At 53.4% G+C, this 15,572-nt stretch overlaps 1 pseudogene; it reads left to right on the forward strand.

Annotated features, from left to right (window-relative positions):
- The first annotated feature begins 1,927 nt into the window (after nucleotides 1-1,927).
- On the forward strand, nucleotides 1,928-11,110 carry LOC132085528 (class II histocompatibility antigen, B-L beta chain-like; annotated as a pseudogene).
- Nucleotides 11,111-15,572: the final 4,462 nt, after the last annotated feature.

Genomic DNA, 15,572 nt, shown 5'->3' on the forward strand with positions numbered 1-15,572 from the left:
CTTTCTCTCTGGATGAAAACATCAGCCCAGCGTCTGATGGCCAATGCTGCGGGTGCTGCCTGTCTGGCTGTGGCCAGCAGCTCGTGCCCAAACACAAGCGGATGCCTTCTGGCCAAGGGGATGGACTGGCACGAGCAGCCAGCCAGTGCCCCCATGAAAATACATTCTCCCTGGTGTCTGCTGTGAGATGTGACCAGGAACAGAGCGAAGCAGGCTCCAGCTTTGGAATACAAAGAAAAAAACTTTATTAACTTAGAATATATAAAAGAAACACACAGAAAAAATGAAAACCTTCCAAACATTCCTCCTCACCCCAACCAAATTCCCAATACATCACAGTAAGACAAAACCTTGGACACGCAATTCAGTTGCCACCCCTCAGGTCACCAACTGTCAGTCCATCACCACCCCTCAGATAATCAACTCTACGTTCATCAAGGAGAGAGGAGTCCCTCTTGTGCCACAGGCTTCCCCAAGAAACACAGTTGAAACCTCTTGTGTTTCCATGTCACACATCGCACCGCCCGGGGATCATTTGCCATGGTGACATCTTCCTTCCATGCCCAGTGCTCTCACCACTGCACATGGACCAGAGCTGCTTCTGGGGTTCCCCTTTTAAGGATGCTTTGCCCAGTTCCAAAAATGAGCACAGTCTCTCACTTTTGGGACACCTGTCCCTCCCAAATTCACCCCCTGGGGCCGAGTGGTCTCAAGAACAAAGATCTTCTTCCTCACTGAAGGCAGAGGGCACCACCACCCTCCTCATCCATCTCTGTTCATGCCACTCCTGCACATCACATCCCTGCACTCTCTTGGTTCCAAGCCGTTTCCTCCCTCTAAATGCAGTCTCTGTGTCACAGGAAAAATGGTTCTGTCCATGGCTATGCAAGAAAAGTCCAGCCAAAGGCCACTCCATCGTCTCCTCCCACCTAGGATTCTTCTCAACTTCTTCTGACATCTTTCACTTACACGGACTTTCATCACACTTGCCCATTTTCTCCTATTTCATCCATGTCTCTCTTCTCATTCAACTCCAGGAGGATCAGCATTTTTAAGGTTTCCATCATCCAAGAAAAGGGTTAAAATCTCGGGCTCTTCCTGCCCAGAACTCCCACGCTGGCCCTGCCTGGCACCTTCTCTCTGCACCCTTTCTCCTTCTCGGCTGTGCTGCCAGCACAAGATAGCAAATTTCAAGGTGGCACAGGCACAGACACCGGCTCTCTCTCTCTCTCTGGGGCCGCTGCCCGATGCCTCTCAGCGCTCCTCCACCCTTCCATCCTGCAGGGGCCTTCACCTCCCTTCTCTGTCCAAGGCCCGGCTCCCCTCACCCGGCCGCTTGGCTTCCCCTCCCGCACCCAGCTCGCAGCCGGGCAGGGCAGCTCTGAACCTTTCACCCACCGGAACCAAGAGAGCTTCCCCTGGGAGTTCTCTGCTTTTAAGCCCCCTGTGTTCTCAGAGGTGAATCCATGTCCACGGGGGCCACACTAGCCGCCAATATTCAAATCTGAGCCCTGATTGATTTGACCACAGCATCCCAAAAAACTCACTTCCTTTTCAAACCAGGACAGCGGGACCAAGGGATCCGAACAGAAAATCCTGAACGAGCTCAGTAACCCAAAAAATGGGGTTAAATGTGAAATGAGCGGCTCTCATTGGCTGGCCCAGCACAGCCCGCGCCTCTCCATCCCCGCCCCACCTGTCCAGCGCCCCAAGGTTCCCCCTGCCCAAAAAACCCCATCCCGGGGCTGCAGCGTCCCGGAAATGCCTCAGCCAATGGCAGCGCAGGCATAAGGCGGTTTAGCCAATGAGAGCTCGAGGCATTGGATTGCCTCATCGGTTGCCGGGCAGAGCCCGTGGCCGATCGCTGCCCAGAAGCGGCGGCAGCCAATGAGAGCGCGCGGCGCTGCCGAGCCCGCCCTGCTCCGGACTGGCGCTCCCAGCGCAGCGCGGCTGCTTTGGGGCTGCTGCTCCCTGCCCGGCCCCGGCCATGGGGCGAGGGGCGGCAGCTGGGGCCCCGCTGGTGGCACTGGTGGTGCTGGGAGCCCCCCCGGGTACGGGTGCGGAGCTCTCGGGTGAGCGGGGGGGCGGAAGGCGCTGGGAGGGGGGGGGGAGAAGGGGGAAAAGGGGGTGAAGGGAGGGGGAATGGATGGGGAGGAGGAGGGCATCCCCCAAAGGGAGAGCGGGAGGGACTGAGGGGTGGGGGAGGGTGGGGAAGGGGGGAAAAGGGGAGGGGGGCCCCCAAACTGATCCTGAACTGTTGGGGATTGAGGGATTTGTGGTGAAATGGCACCCCAAAAGTGATTTGGGAGCGGCCGGAGGCGGGAGGGGAGTGGATGTGAAAGAGGAAATGGGGAAAGGGCGGCAAAGAGGAAGCGGCAGCGCGGACAGGAGGGTCCCATGGCGGCCGTGGGGCACAGGGGGTGCAGAGTGGGGATCCAGGGTGGCCCCCGCAGCTCTGGGTTGCTGCTGGGGGGTGTGTGGAGAGCTAGGGACATGCAAGTGGAAGAATTTGGGCTGTATGGTCAGTCAGGACACCACCCCCCCCTGCAGTCAGAACTTTGCTCTGTGCCTGGCCGCTCCCAGCCAGACGTGAGCAGAAGGAAATGACACTGACTGCCCAAGCCATAAAGGACCCCTTTGACCCCTCAATAAACGCCATTTGCTGTCCACCACGTTGGTGTAGGAGCATATGGACTGAGTGACCCTGGGGTTAGGGCCACCGTGCTGGCATAAGAACCAGGTCGCCACGCCTTGAGAAGGCAACATCTGGTGCCGAAAGGTGGGACATGATCACCACCTGGGGTTCGGGAATCGCCTGGACGAGGAACTGGCGGCTGCACAGCTGGCCTAGTGCAGCGGGGGGGACGCCCCCGGACCAGCAAGGAGCATGGACGCTATTGAGAAGGTCGTAAGTCAGATCCATGCGCAGTGGGGTATTGAGTGTAAGCTTAAAGATTTATGTCTTGCATTACCGAGACTGATTAAGCTTGGGGCTATTGAAAGCCCGGTAGACATTCTCCATCCAGAGATTTGGGATAATTGCACAAAGGCTCTGGCCGAGGAAACCATGTCCTCAGGCTCAGGGAAAGCCCTCAAATCGTGGGGCAGAATTATCCAGGCTTTTCAAAAAGCTCGGCAAGAGCAAGAAACCTGGAAAGCCATGTGAATTTTTTTATTAGCCACGCCACAGCTGGGGTTAGGGGCAGTGACGCAAACCGCGGAGGACTTTGACCCGGTCGGGCACATGGAGGCGCAAACGCTGGAACCCCCTCAGCGAGCAGACTCTCCATCGGAGGGGGGGAAGTGCGTGCGGACGTTTTGGCAGGGGCTAGCAGAGGAGGCGCGGAATGCGGCTGTGATATCGGACCCCGAAGCGGTTGATAAAAAGGCACCCCCACCATATGCGTTTGAAAATGGCGCCGGAGCGCGCGACCAGGGCTGGAAAGATGACACGGGGGACGGGAATGCAGAAGGCTCGCTGAACAGCGCAAGCGTGGGTGAGCGGGGAGGAGGGGTGGCCCCCAAGAAGGAGCGTAAGACCAATCAGAGCGCTCAATTCACATTAGGTCCTTATAGGGCAAGGACCTCCCCCAGCAGGAGGCGGGGGGAGCCCAGGGGAGGGAACGGCCCCACCCCCCCAAGAAGGGGCGGGGTCAGAGCCCGAGAAAACAGCAGAGCAGCCCGGAAACGTCCGGCCAATCGACTTCCAGCTTGGACTCTCACTTGAGCTGGGATGGGCTCGAAAGGTGCTCAGAGGACGATTCCAACACGGATTCGGGTTTTAACAGAAAGAGAGCAGCGGCATATAAAATCACGAGCCACAGTGCTCCTGCATGGGTTAAGGGGATATCAGAGAACACTGGCCTCTACCATGGAATCTAGAAGAAGCCCTCATGGTGGGTGGAGTTGGAGGGCTGTCCCGAGCCCACAAAAGCACCTAACCAGTAGCAATAACCCTCTGCACCGAGAGAGGACCAGGAAGAACTACCACCCTCACTACATATGTTATGTCAGATTGCCCACCCTTGTTGGGGAGGGATGCCCTAGCTCTGCTGGACGTTAGGGTGACAAATTTATTCTAAGGGCCACTGGTCGCATACCCGCCATTGCCCATCAAGCTGACTTGGAAATCAGTCTATCCACTGTGGATTGAGCAGTGGCCCTTGTCAACACCTCGAATGACCGCTCTCCTTGACCTAGTTAGCCGTGAGTTACACAAGAATCATATAGAACCCTCCACGAGCCCATGGAACACCCCGATCTTCATAATACCTAAGCGGTTTGGTGAAGGCTTTTGTCTCCTGCACGACCGGTGGGAAGTGAACAAGAGAATCCAACCTATGGGCCCCGTACAAACTTCACTGCCCATGAACTCGATGAGGACAACCCTGTGCAGTGCTCGACATCAAAGACTGCTTCTTTTCTATTCCCCTGCACGAAGATGACAAGGAGCGGTTCGCCTTTTCCATCGCCTTTCTGAACAGCCAGTGGCCCAACCTACACTTCCAGTGGAGGATGTTGCCCCAAGGAATGGTCAACTCTCCCACTATCTGCCAGATCACAGTAGACCGAGCGCTAGCACCAGTCCGGCAGAGCAATCCGACTGTGACCATCATGCAGTACATGGATGACATCCTGATCGCCGTGCCATCAACAAGACAAGTAGACCAGCTGGTATCAACCATCTCCGAGACCTTAAAGACAAATGGCTTCAAAGTAGCAAGTGTGAAAATAAAAAAGGGACCGTGTGTGACCTTCCTAGGAGTGGGAATCACAAGCTCCTACATAACTCCTCCTCAGATGAAAATCCGCCAAGACATCAAGACGCTCCACGACATGCAGCAGCTAGTAGGGTCCTTACAGTGGCTCCACAACATCGTCCTGATTCCTCCCGAGATCATGGACCCTCTAAATGACCTTGTGAAAGGGCAGAACCCATGGGAGCAGAAAACCCTGACACCGGAAGCGATAAGCTCGCTCAACTTCATCGAACACCAGATGTCAGAGAGCATGCTCACCAGATGGGATTCAAATGCCTCAGTCGATCTGTATGTCCACTTTACAAAAAAGGGGGGAGTGGGAGCCTTAGCCCAAGGACCCCCCCACAAAGCCCAACCGATACTATGGGTGGTCTTGGGGAAACCGTCACGTGCCTTTTCCCCGGGAGTCGAGTGCCTCAGCAGCCTCATCATGAAAGGCAGGAAACTCACCCTAAGACATCTGGGCATTGAACCTTCCAAGATATACCTGCCCTTCTGCAAACAGCTCTCCGCGCAGTCAACAACAATATTGGAATATCTAGCCATGGCCCTTGCAGGCTTTGGAGGAGAGATTTGCTAGGCGGCAAAACCCCCTTGGACTCGGCTGCTCCCGGTCATCGATATCGACCTCCCACCAAAAGTAATCGACCGACCGCGGGCAGGACCAACCATCTTCACGGACACATCATCGCAGACCTCCACCGCAGCGGCAGTATGGCAGTCAGGAGAACAGTGGCAATGTGTCAAGACAACCGACCCCACGCTTTCGGTCCAACAGCTTGAAGCAGCAGCCGTAGTGCTAGCTTAACATTGTGACTGACTCCATATTTGTGGCCAAGCTCTGCCTAGCCATGTCCGGACCAGATGTGTCAGTGTCCACAGTGGCAACGATGCTGGAGGAAGCACTTTATTCACGGAAAGGCACCATATCAGTCATCCACATCAACAGCCATGACCCGATCAAAGGATTCTACCAAATTTGCAACGACAAGGCTGATGCCGCCGCAAAAGGCGTATGGACACTGAAAGAAGCTCGTCAGTTGCACGAATCCCTTCACATCGGAGCTAAAGCACTTGCAAAAAAGTGTGGGATTTCTACCGCGAACGCAAAGCACGTCATCGCCACGTGCCCCCACTGCCAGAAGTCACCACTGTGGTCGAGTGGCGTCAACCCCAGAGGCCTCAAAGCCTCAGAAATATGGCAGACAGACTTTACACAATGCCAGCTGTTGAAACCCCAAGCATGGCTTGCAGTTACCGTAGATACATACAGCGGCATGATTGTGGCCACACAGCATCTCAAGACCAAAGCGACCATCCAACATTGGCTAACAGCCATGGCATGGCTTGGAGTTCCAAAACAAATCAAAACAGACAACGGCTCAAACTTCATCTCAAAGACGGTCCAAGCATTTGTCTCGAAATGGAACATCGCCTTGGTACATGGCATCCCATACAACAGCACCGGACAAGCCATCGTCGAAAGAGCAAACCAGACTCTGAAAACTAAGCTGGAAGTATTAGCAAAGACAGAAGGCTTCACCAATGCCATTCCCCCGAGTGACCAGGTGCGCATACTAGCAACTGCGCTGCTAGCGTTAAATCATTTCCCTAGGGGGGATGAAACAAACAGTCCTGCCCAGAGACACTGGGCCACTTGAGCACTAGAGGAAGGCCCACGGGTTGTGATGAAAAATGAACTAGGGGAGTGGGAACAAGGTTGGAGACTAGTGCTCATGGGGCGGGGATATGTGGCCATTGAAAAGGATGGGGACATTAAATGGTGTCCACTCAAATCTATTAAACCAGACCTTCAGAGTGAAACTCATGAGAATTGTGAGACTTTGTTTGCAGGACTGGATCTTTGGACGCCCCCGCAACTCATATGCCCCACTACCGGGAAAGAGAGAGAGACCACCGAGCAACCCGACATCACCTGAGAAACTCACACCATCAAAATCAAAGCAGCAATGGTATCTCTGTGTGATCTTGTTTCTAGGGTTAGTAGGCGGAGGACAGGCAGACACAAAACATTACCCTCACCAGCTGTTCAAGTGGGTTCTACACCATCTCTCAGGTGAGGGGGTCATCAAAGAAACTGTTACAGCTGACACCCCATCTTTCGAGTTCCAGCTAAAAGTCATTTTTCCCTCGCATACAGGGCACCCCAAATTTCAGGAGGCAACATTATTTCAGACCTACTGGTGCCCTGCTTCCAACCCAGGAAAAAGTTACTGCAATTACCCAGGGTATGGATATTGTGGGTATTGGGGGTGCGAAACTATTGTGACAAGCAATAGATGGAAACCACAACAGCCTGATAAGTTCCTGCAAATTAAGTATACTCCTCACAGCTGTCTCGAACCAAAACTCGATATGGATGGGTACGCGATTTCGCCCCAAGGCTGGAAACAGCACACCTGCACAGGCTATATAATGACAATCCTGCAGCCGACCCGTGATGGCTGGGCCACGGGCAAAGTGTGGACAGCGTTTTTTCATCTCTCTCACTGCATCTGGGCGAACGTACAAATTATCAGACTCCCAGCTCCAATATTCCAATCGGTCGGACCCAATCCGGTTCTAGCAATGAGTAGACCCAGGAAGGGGATCGCAGCTAATGGTAGTTCTAGCGGCAAAACACAGATGCCAAAACTTACCTCCCCATCCGATCTCTTAGCCAAACCAACCCTCTCCAATCCATTCCTAAGCGTGTTAAATGCCACCTTCTTATCGTTAAACCAATCCAACCCAAACTTCACAGAGTCATGCTGGTTATGCTATGATGCACAACCCCCTTTTTATGAAGGTGTTGCCCTCGGTTTCCCATTCATCTTCTCAAAGTCAGACAATCCACGCCAATGCAGATGGGACACCCCCCAGAGAGGCATTACCCTAAGTCAGGTTACGGGCCAAGGCAAATGCTTTGGCAATGCAACCTTGGCAAAGCAGATGGGTGACGTCTTCCAGGAATTCGTCAAACTTAAGGGAGGGAAGTTCCAGTGGGTGATCCCAGCTGCATCGGGAATGTGGGTCTGTCAACAATCCGGGGTAAGCTCATGTGTACTCCTTGACAAATTCGATGATTCTACTGACTTTTGTGTCCAAGTTCTAATTGTCCCCAGAGTCTTGTATCACCAGGAAGAAGAGGTGTACCGCTTTGTTCGAGGAACCCGACTGGCTCCACAAACGAGAAGTGATAACTGGCATCACCATCGCAATGCTCCTTGGTTTAGGAGCTACCGGCGCTGCCACAGGCATCTTGGCCCTAGCAACACAACATCAAGGACTGGCACAACTGCAGATAACTGTCGACGAGGACTTGAAAAGGATCGAGAAATCCATCTCTTCCCTAGAAAAATCCCTTTCCTTGCTCTCAGAGGTTGTCCTCCAAAACAGGTGAGGACTGGACCTCTTGTTCATGCAGCAAGGAGGCCTGTGTGCCACCTTGAGAGAGGAATGCTGCTTTTATGCAGACCACACCAGAGTCGTCAAAGACTCCATGGCCGAACTGAGAAATCGGCTAAACCTAAGAAAAATGGACAGAGAAGCTCAACAGGGCTGGTTCGAGTCGTGGTTCAACTGGTTCCCATGGCTCACCACCCTGATTTCTATCCTAATAGACCCACTCACTATAATCTTACTAACCCTAATCTTCAGGCCTTGCATATTAAACAAACTGGTGCTATTTGTTAAAAGGCGTTTAGAAACGGTTAACATTATTATTATTATGTTGAGTGCCGACAATTACTTTAAGGAGTGCCAGTTACTAACACACTTAAAATTTTATACTAATTTTACTAACCCATGGAAATTTTGTAACCTCTACATTTCATAACTTTATATGATTTTTAATAATCATGAGGAAGGGGGGAAATGTGGAGAGCTAGGGACATGTGAGTGGAAGAATTCGGGCTGTACGGTCAGTCAGGACACCACCCCCCCTGCAGTCAGACCTTTGCTCCGTGCCTGGCCGCATCCAGCCGGACGTGAGCAGAAGGAAATGACACTGACTGCCCAAGCTATAAAGGACCCCTTTGACCCCTCAATAAACACCATTTGCTGTCCACCACGTTGTTGTCAGGAGCATATGGACTGAGTGACCCTGGGCTTTGGGCCACTGTGCCGGACTAAGAACCAGGTCGCCATGCCTTGAGAAGGCAACAGGGGTGCTGGGAGTGCACTCCCTGAGCTTTGGCCTGCTCTCACAGGGATGTTCCAGAACATGCAAAAGGCCGAGTGTCGCTTTATTAACGGCACCGAGAAGATGAGATACATCCAGAGGTACATTTACAACAGGCAGCAGTACAGGATGTTCGACAGCGACGTGGGGCACTTTGTGGGGTTCACCCGCTATGGGGAGGGGTTTGCCAGGTACGTGAACAGTGTCCCGGCCACACTGGAGTACGTACGGACTGCGGTGGACACGATCTGCCGGTTCAGCTACGAGGTGTGCACCCCGTTCCTCACGGAGCGCGGAGGTGAGCGCGGGGCAGAGTGTGTCCCCTCGGGCCCTGCCCTGCCAATGACCCTGGAGCCGCTCAAAACCTCCCTGGGCAAAGCCGCAGGGCCCTCAGCCCTCCTTGTGCCCATCCCCGGGGCCTCCTGTCATATTCCGGTAACTCCCAGTCCCCCTCAGTCCCTCTCAGTGCCCCCACGCGCTTCCATTTCAGCGACGCGGAAAGCTGTCGCTTTTCATCAAATCATATCGCGTGGCACTAATGACTCATCTGTTGCCAGGCAGACTCGCAGCCCCGAGTGTCCCGCGCTGTAATCGGCCTCCCAGTGCTGCGCAGTTCATTCCCAGTTCCATGCCAGTCCCTCCCAGTCCATTCCCAGATCCCTCCCAGTCTCTTCCACTTATACTCCGGTCATTTCCAGTCCATTCCCAGTTCATTCCCAGACAACCATCCTCAAACTCAGGGATCCTCATCCCCTCCCATTTCTCTGAGCGCAAACTTAGTCCCTCCCAGTCCATTCCCAGTCCCTCTCCAGCCCTCCCCTCTCTCTTCCAGTGTCCCCCAGCTGACACCAGTATGTCCCTGCTCTCTCTCTCTCCCAGTGCCCCCCAGCGTGTCCATCTCGCTGGTGCCCCCCTCGAGCTCCTTGCCCGGCTCCGGCCACCTGCTCTGCTCCGTGATGGATTTCTACCCTGCTGCCATCCAGGTGAGGTGGTTCCAGGGCCAGTAGGAGCTCTCGGAGCACGTGGTGGCCACCGACGTGGTCCCCAACGGGGACTGGACCTACCAGCTGCTGGTGCTGCTGGAAACCCCCCCCCCGGCGTGGGCTCAGCTACAGCTGCCAGGTGGAGCACGTCAGCCTGGAGCAGCCCCTGAGGCGGCACTGGGGTACGGGGGAGCCCCTGGGGGCGCTGGCAGAGCCGCTGGGCTGTGCTGGGAGCCACTGGGAGGGAGCTGGAGAGAGCCGGGCTGGAAGTGGGAGAGGGGCTGGGGGCTGGGCAAGGGCTGGGAAGGGGTCTGGGGGATGCTGGGGAGGGTGGGATGGGGTTGGGGGGTTCTGGGTGGGCTGTGGGAGGGAGTTTGGAGGTGCTGGGTGTGACTGGGAGGGAGTTTGGGGGTGCTGCGTGTGACTGTGAGGGAGTTTGGGGGTGCTGCGTGTGACTGGGAGGGATCGCAGTGAGCCCGGAGGGGCTGGAAGGAGATCGGCGATGGCAAAGCGGAGCTCCCCATGAGCTCAGTTGTGCTGGGCACAGCCTGGGAGGGCTCTGGCTGAGTCCTGCTGGGGCTGCCAAGGCACTGCGAGAGGCTTTGGGGGTCCTGGGGTGCTGGGGGCAACTGGGAGGGGGCTGTGGGATGCTGAGAGGGACGGGAGGGGCTTTGGTGGCTCCTGGGCAGGCCAAAAAGGGATCGGGGGGAGGTTTCAGGGGGCCCTGGCTGGGCTGGGGGCCACAGGGAGGGCGCTGGGAGGGGCTCGGGGTGTCAGTGAGAGGGGTGCTGAGCCCTGCGGACCCCCCAGAGATGCCGCCGGACGCCGCCAGCAGCAAGATGCTGCCGGGCATCGGGGGCTTCGTCTTGGGCTTCGTCTTCCTGGCGCTGGGGCTTGGCTTCTCCCTGCGCAATAAGGTCAGGGCGGGTGCCGGGGGTGGCGTCCCCCCCCCCGTGACGGAGCGTGTGCACTCCCGCCGGGGCCCCCAGCCCGGTGTCACCCCCTTTTCTCTGCCCACAGAGCTCCTGAGTCGGCGGCCGCCGCAGCCCCTCCCCGTGGGCTCGGGCCCGACCGGGACCCCCCGCTCCGTCCCCGCTCTGCTGGTTTTTGGGGAGTCCCGTGTTTCCCCCAGCCTCACTGGCGCTCTGCCCCCGCCCAGTGCCTGCTCCCAGTGCTCCCAATAAAGCTTCCCAGTTGGCCCTGGGGCTGTTTACTGGGGGGCGATGGGGAGGGATTGGGGGGGCGATGGGACGGATTTGGGCAAAGGGAGGGGGACAAAGGGTGGGGGCTGGGCCTGGGGGGAGTGAGAGGAGGAGGAGGAGGAGGAGGAGGAAGGAGGAGGAAGAAGGAGGAGGAGGAGGAGCCGTGGGAAGGAGGAACCGGAAAGAACACGAAGAGGAAAAGCAGCAGCACCAGAACTGGGCCACAGGACCTCGAACACCAACGCCGGCCCTTTTCCCTGGCAAACAAAACTCACCTACCCAGGTTCCTGATGGCAGATTGCAGGAGCCACTTGGCACTGCCAAACCAGACTGAGTGGCAAATGGTTCCCGCTTGGGTTTGGGAGACATCCTAAGCCATGTGGAATTTCAGCACGAAGCCTGGGGCCCAGCGTGGGAGGCAAGGAGAAGGAGCTGTGTTTTGGCAGTTCTGTGTACCCCCCGGCATGCCTTTTGCAGCTGCAGAATTACTGGAGCTCTGGGCTTTGTATATTTAGGATCCCTAATCCTAGGCATAACCCTAACCCTCACCTGAGGCAGCAAAAGCTGCTTTGGGCTAGGGCTGGTTCCAAGGAAGTAGCTGTGGAGGAAGCAACATTGTGGCAGTTTTGTGTTCCCCTTGGCATGCATTTTGCAGCTGCAGTGTGCCTGGAGCTCTGGCCTTTGTGGTTTCAAAACCCTAACCCTAGCTCTAACCCTAACCTTAGGCAGTAAACAGTATCTTAGGCTAGGACTGGTTTCAAGGAAAAACCTGTGGTGGAAGCCTTGTTGTGCAAGTTTTGTTTTCCCCCTGGAATGCCATACCCAGGTGCAGTTTTCCGGAAGCTCTGGCATCATCAGAACACAAGCAGAGGCATGGCCACAAGTTCCTGAACATTAATATCGGCCCTTTCCCCTTGGAAACAACACCATCCCAGGTTCCTGATGTTAGTTTGCAGATGGTGCTTGGCACTGTCCAAGCAGTCTGAATAGGCACTGGCGCCAGGTGGGGTCTGGGAGGCATCCTGCACAATGTGGAATTTCAGAAGGCACCCGATCACTCCAGACCAGAAACTCCTTAAGACAAATGCTGCCCTTTTCCCTAGGAAACAAAATTCACTGGATCAGGTCCCTGATGGCAGATTGGAGGAGCCACTTGGCACTGCTAAACCAGCCCAACTTGGCACTGGTGCCAGCTTGGGTCTGGGAGGCATCCTGAGCATTGCAGAATTTCAGCAGCCAGCTGGCCACTCTCACTGAGGCTGATTCCAATGAAAAAGCTGTGGTGGAAGTCATGTTGTGGCAGTTTTGTGTTTCCCTTGGGATGCATTCTGCAGCTGCAGTGTGCCTGGAGCTCTGGACTTTGTGGTTTCAAAACCCTAACCCTAGCTGTAACCGTAACCCTAGGCAGTAAACGCAGCCTTTGGCTAAGGGTAAGCCAAAAATGTCCCAAGAAACCTTCAAGAACCCCCTATAAATATCCTCAGAAGGTGTGGAAAACTCCTGAAAAAAACCTGCTCAGCCTCAAAGCCCCACCTGTCACAGTGTTCACAAGGGTCGTCAGGGTGTAAAGAGAGACAAGAATGTTGAGCTCATGTTCAGAAGGCTTGATTTATTATTTTATGATATATATTACATTATTACTATACTACAAAGGAAAAGCAGGAAAAGTTCTCAGAAGGCTAGCTAAGCTAAGAATATAAAAGAATGAATAACAAAGGAGCTGTGTCCCGGCAGAAAGTGAGAGCAGCTCTGCCGTGAGTGGTCAGTAAATCCAAACATCCACAGGAGACCAATCACGGATCCACCTGTTACATTCCACAGCAGCAGATAACCATTGTTTAACACTTTGTTGCTGAGGCCACAGCTTCTCAAAAGGGAGAAAAATCCTAAAGAAAGGATTTTTATGAAAAAATGTCTGTGACATGTTAGCTCTTTAATTTAATTAAAAAGAAAAGTGTTTGTAATTTTGTCTGCTGTGCATATGCAGAGGAAAGAACAAACACTTAACAGGTTATCTGTTGCCAATTAAAACCTCACTCAAGTGCTGGTGTGGAATGAGCAGGGAATTTCTTCACCTGTAGAACATACAATTCTATCAAATCACCAAAACAATCTTACAATATAAAAAAAAATGCAAAAAAAACAATGCAAAGAAAATTCCAGTCCAAGCAGCTGAGTTTCAGAAAAAGTCCATGGACTGAGGATGTTCCTCTTTGACATATCTGCAAGTCCTTTTTGGCCCTGTATTACAGCGACTTGATGAGGTTTCCTCAGGGTGATAGAGATGGATGAGAATCTTGGTTCATGATCAGAAGGCTGGATTTATTAATATATGATATATAATACATTATGACTATGCTAAAACGAAGGGAAAGAGATTGCAGAAGCTGCTAAGCTAAGAATAGCATAGGAAAGAATAAATAACAAAGTTCTGTGTCCAGGGAATCTGTCCCCGAGCTTGCTCCTGTGATTGGCCCCCAATTGTAAACATGGAACATGAGCCAATCACAGGGGCAACCCGCCAAATTTCACAGCAGCCGGTAACAATTGTTTACATTCTTCTTCTGGGGCCTCAGCTTCCCAGAAGGGATAATCCTAAAAGAAAGGATTTTATGAAAAAATGTCTGTGACAGTCCTGAAACAGACTTGCTGCAGAAAAGTCCATCAATAGTTATCAAAAGCCATTGCCAGTCATCAAACAATTTCTATTGGAAAAAAGGCTCCCAATATTACCAGTTAGATTGTGCCTGGGCCAGTCTGACCCTCGCTGCTGGGCCAAAGGCAGCAACTGCGGCGTGTCACCCCAGAGATACCTTGGCTAGCTGGTGGTTGCAGCTGGGCACTGAACAAGTCCAGGCTTGTTGGAACCCCGTTCACCTCAGGAGGAATAGCTTCAGGCGATGGTGAAGAGAAAAAGGAGAGGATTCCGCTGGAGGGTTTAATGTCCAGAGGTTTATTCCATGGTTACAGAGGTCTGAACGTGAGCAACTGCTCCAACAGAATCCCGACCGCATGGTCTGATGACCTTTTTAAGCTCAGGGACAGGGGGAGGGGAGGTACAGGTGAGCCACCAACCAGGTGAGAGGGACAGGGTCCCAGTGGAAGATGACACCCAGACAGGCCAATGACCCCTGGGCCTGAGTGGCATCCTTTGAACTTGACCAACCAGACGATGCCTTGCTGGAATGCTAAGTCTGAGTGACAGGACTCACTCAGCATGGGGGTAAGGGGGAAGGGAGAGAGTATAGGCACACCTGGGAAAGTGACCTGGAAGGCCAAAATGGGACATTACAGCACACCACAACATCTCCCCCTAGTTTTGTTTAAAAAGAAGAGGACTGTGTTTGTTTAGTCCAAAAACAATGCTAAAAACTACAATAACTAAAATAAACAGCAGTAAAAACACAGTTTTCAGAATAGATCCCAACTAGCCCGAGATTCCCCAGCCATTGAACAGTCCATTCAGCCAGTTGTCAGTTTCTCTCTTGATGTCCGAGAGCCTTTGTCCATATGTGGTTTGGGCTGAGGAACTATGCAGGAGGTCACAGGTGGGATGATCACGAGTAGGACAAGAAGCAGGCTCGGTCTCATGGAGTCTCGAGGCTACACACGAACAGTGGGATCTAAACTGGTACAAAAACTTGAAACAAACATATATTATAAACTATTCCAGATAGGAGGTTTAAGTGGAAATTCCTCCAGAGAACGCGTGCGGCGTTTTCTTCTCCAGGCAGCATGAGCAACCTGGGGTGCTTCTGTAGATTTCTCTGAGACCTTGGGAACATAGGGCTTTACCCATTTGGAAGGAACCCACCTTAAACCAGAGGGGGTGGATACACAGGCATATCCACGTCCCCAAGTAACCAATTTGTAGGGTCCCACCATTTTCCAAGTCTCAGGGTCCTTTACTAAAACTGGAGGTTTTTCCTTAATTAACCTATGATTGCTCCCCCCAAAGTGGCGTAGGATGGGTGGGTTCAGGCTGTCAAAAGAACAATTCAGAAAATTTATTGTGAATAGCGCCCTGGATAACCGGATGTGGGGAGGTTCTACCTTCAGAACCTGTTGTTGCTGGTCCAGGACCCTTTTAATATCACGGTGAGTTCTTTCTACAATGGCTTGACCTGTAGGGGAGTAGGGGATGCCAGTCTTGTGCTCTACTCCCCATTGCTGCAGGAAGCTCCCGAATTCCTTGGATTTGTAAGCAGGCCCATTGTCAGTTTTCAGCTCCTTGGGGATGCCCATGAAAGAAAAAGCCTGCAAGAGGTGCTTAACAGCATCAATAGATGATTCTCCTGTGTGGGCAGAAGCATAGACCGCTCCAGAAAAGGTATCTACACTAACATGAACACATTTCTGCCGTCCAAAAGACTGTATGTGTGTCACATCTGTTTGCCACAGTTCACAACTGTTCAGTCCCCTTGGGTTTGCTCCCGTACTCACT

The sequence above is a fragment of the Ammospiza nelsoni genome, chromosome 31, assembly GCF_027579445.1.
Source record: "Ammospiza nelsoni isolate bAmmNel1 chromosome 31, bAmmNel1.pri, whole genome shotgun sequence".
NCBI classification, from domain to species: Eukaryota; Metazoa; Chordata; class Aves; order Passeriformes; family Passerellidae; genus Ammospiza; species Ammospiza nelsoni.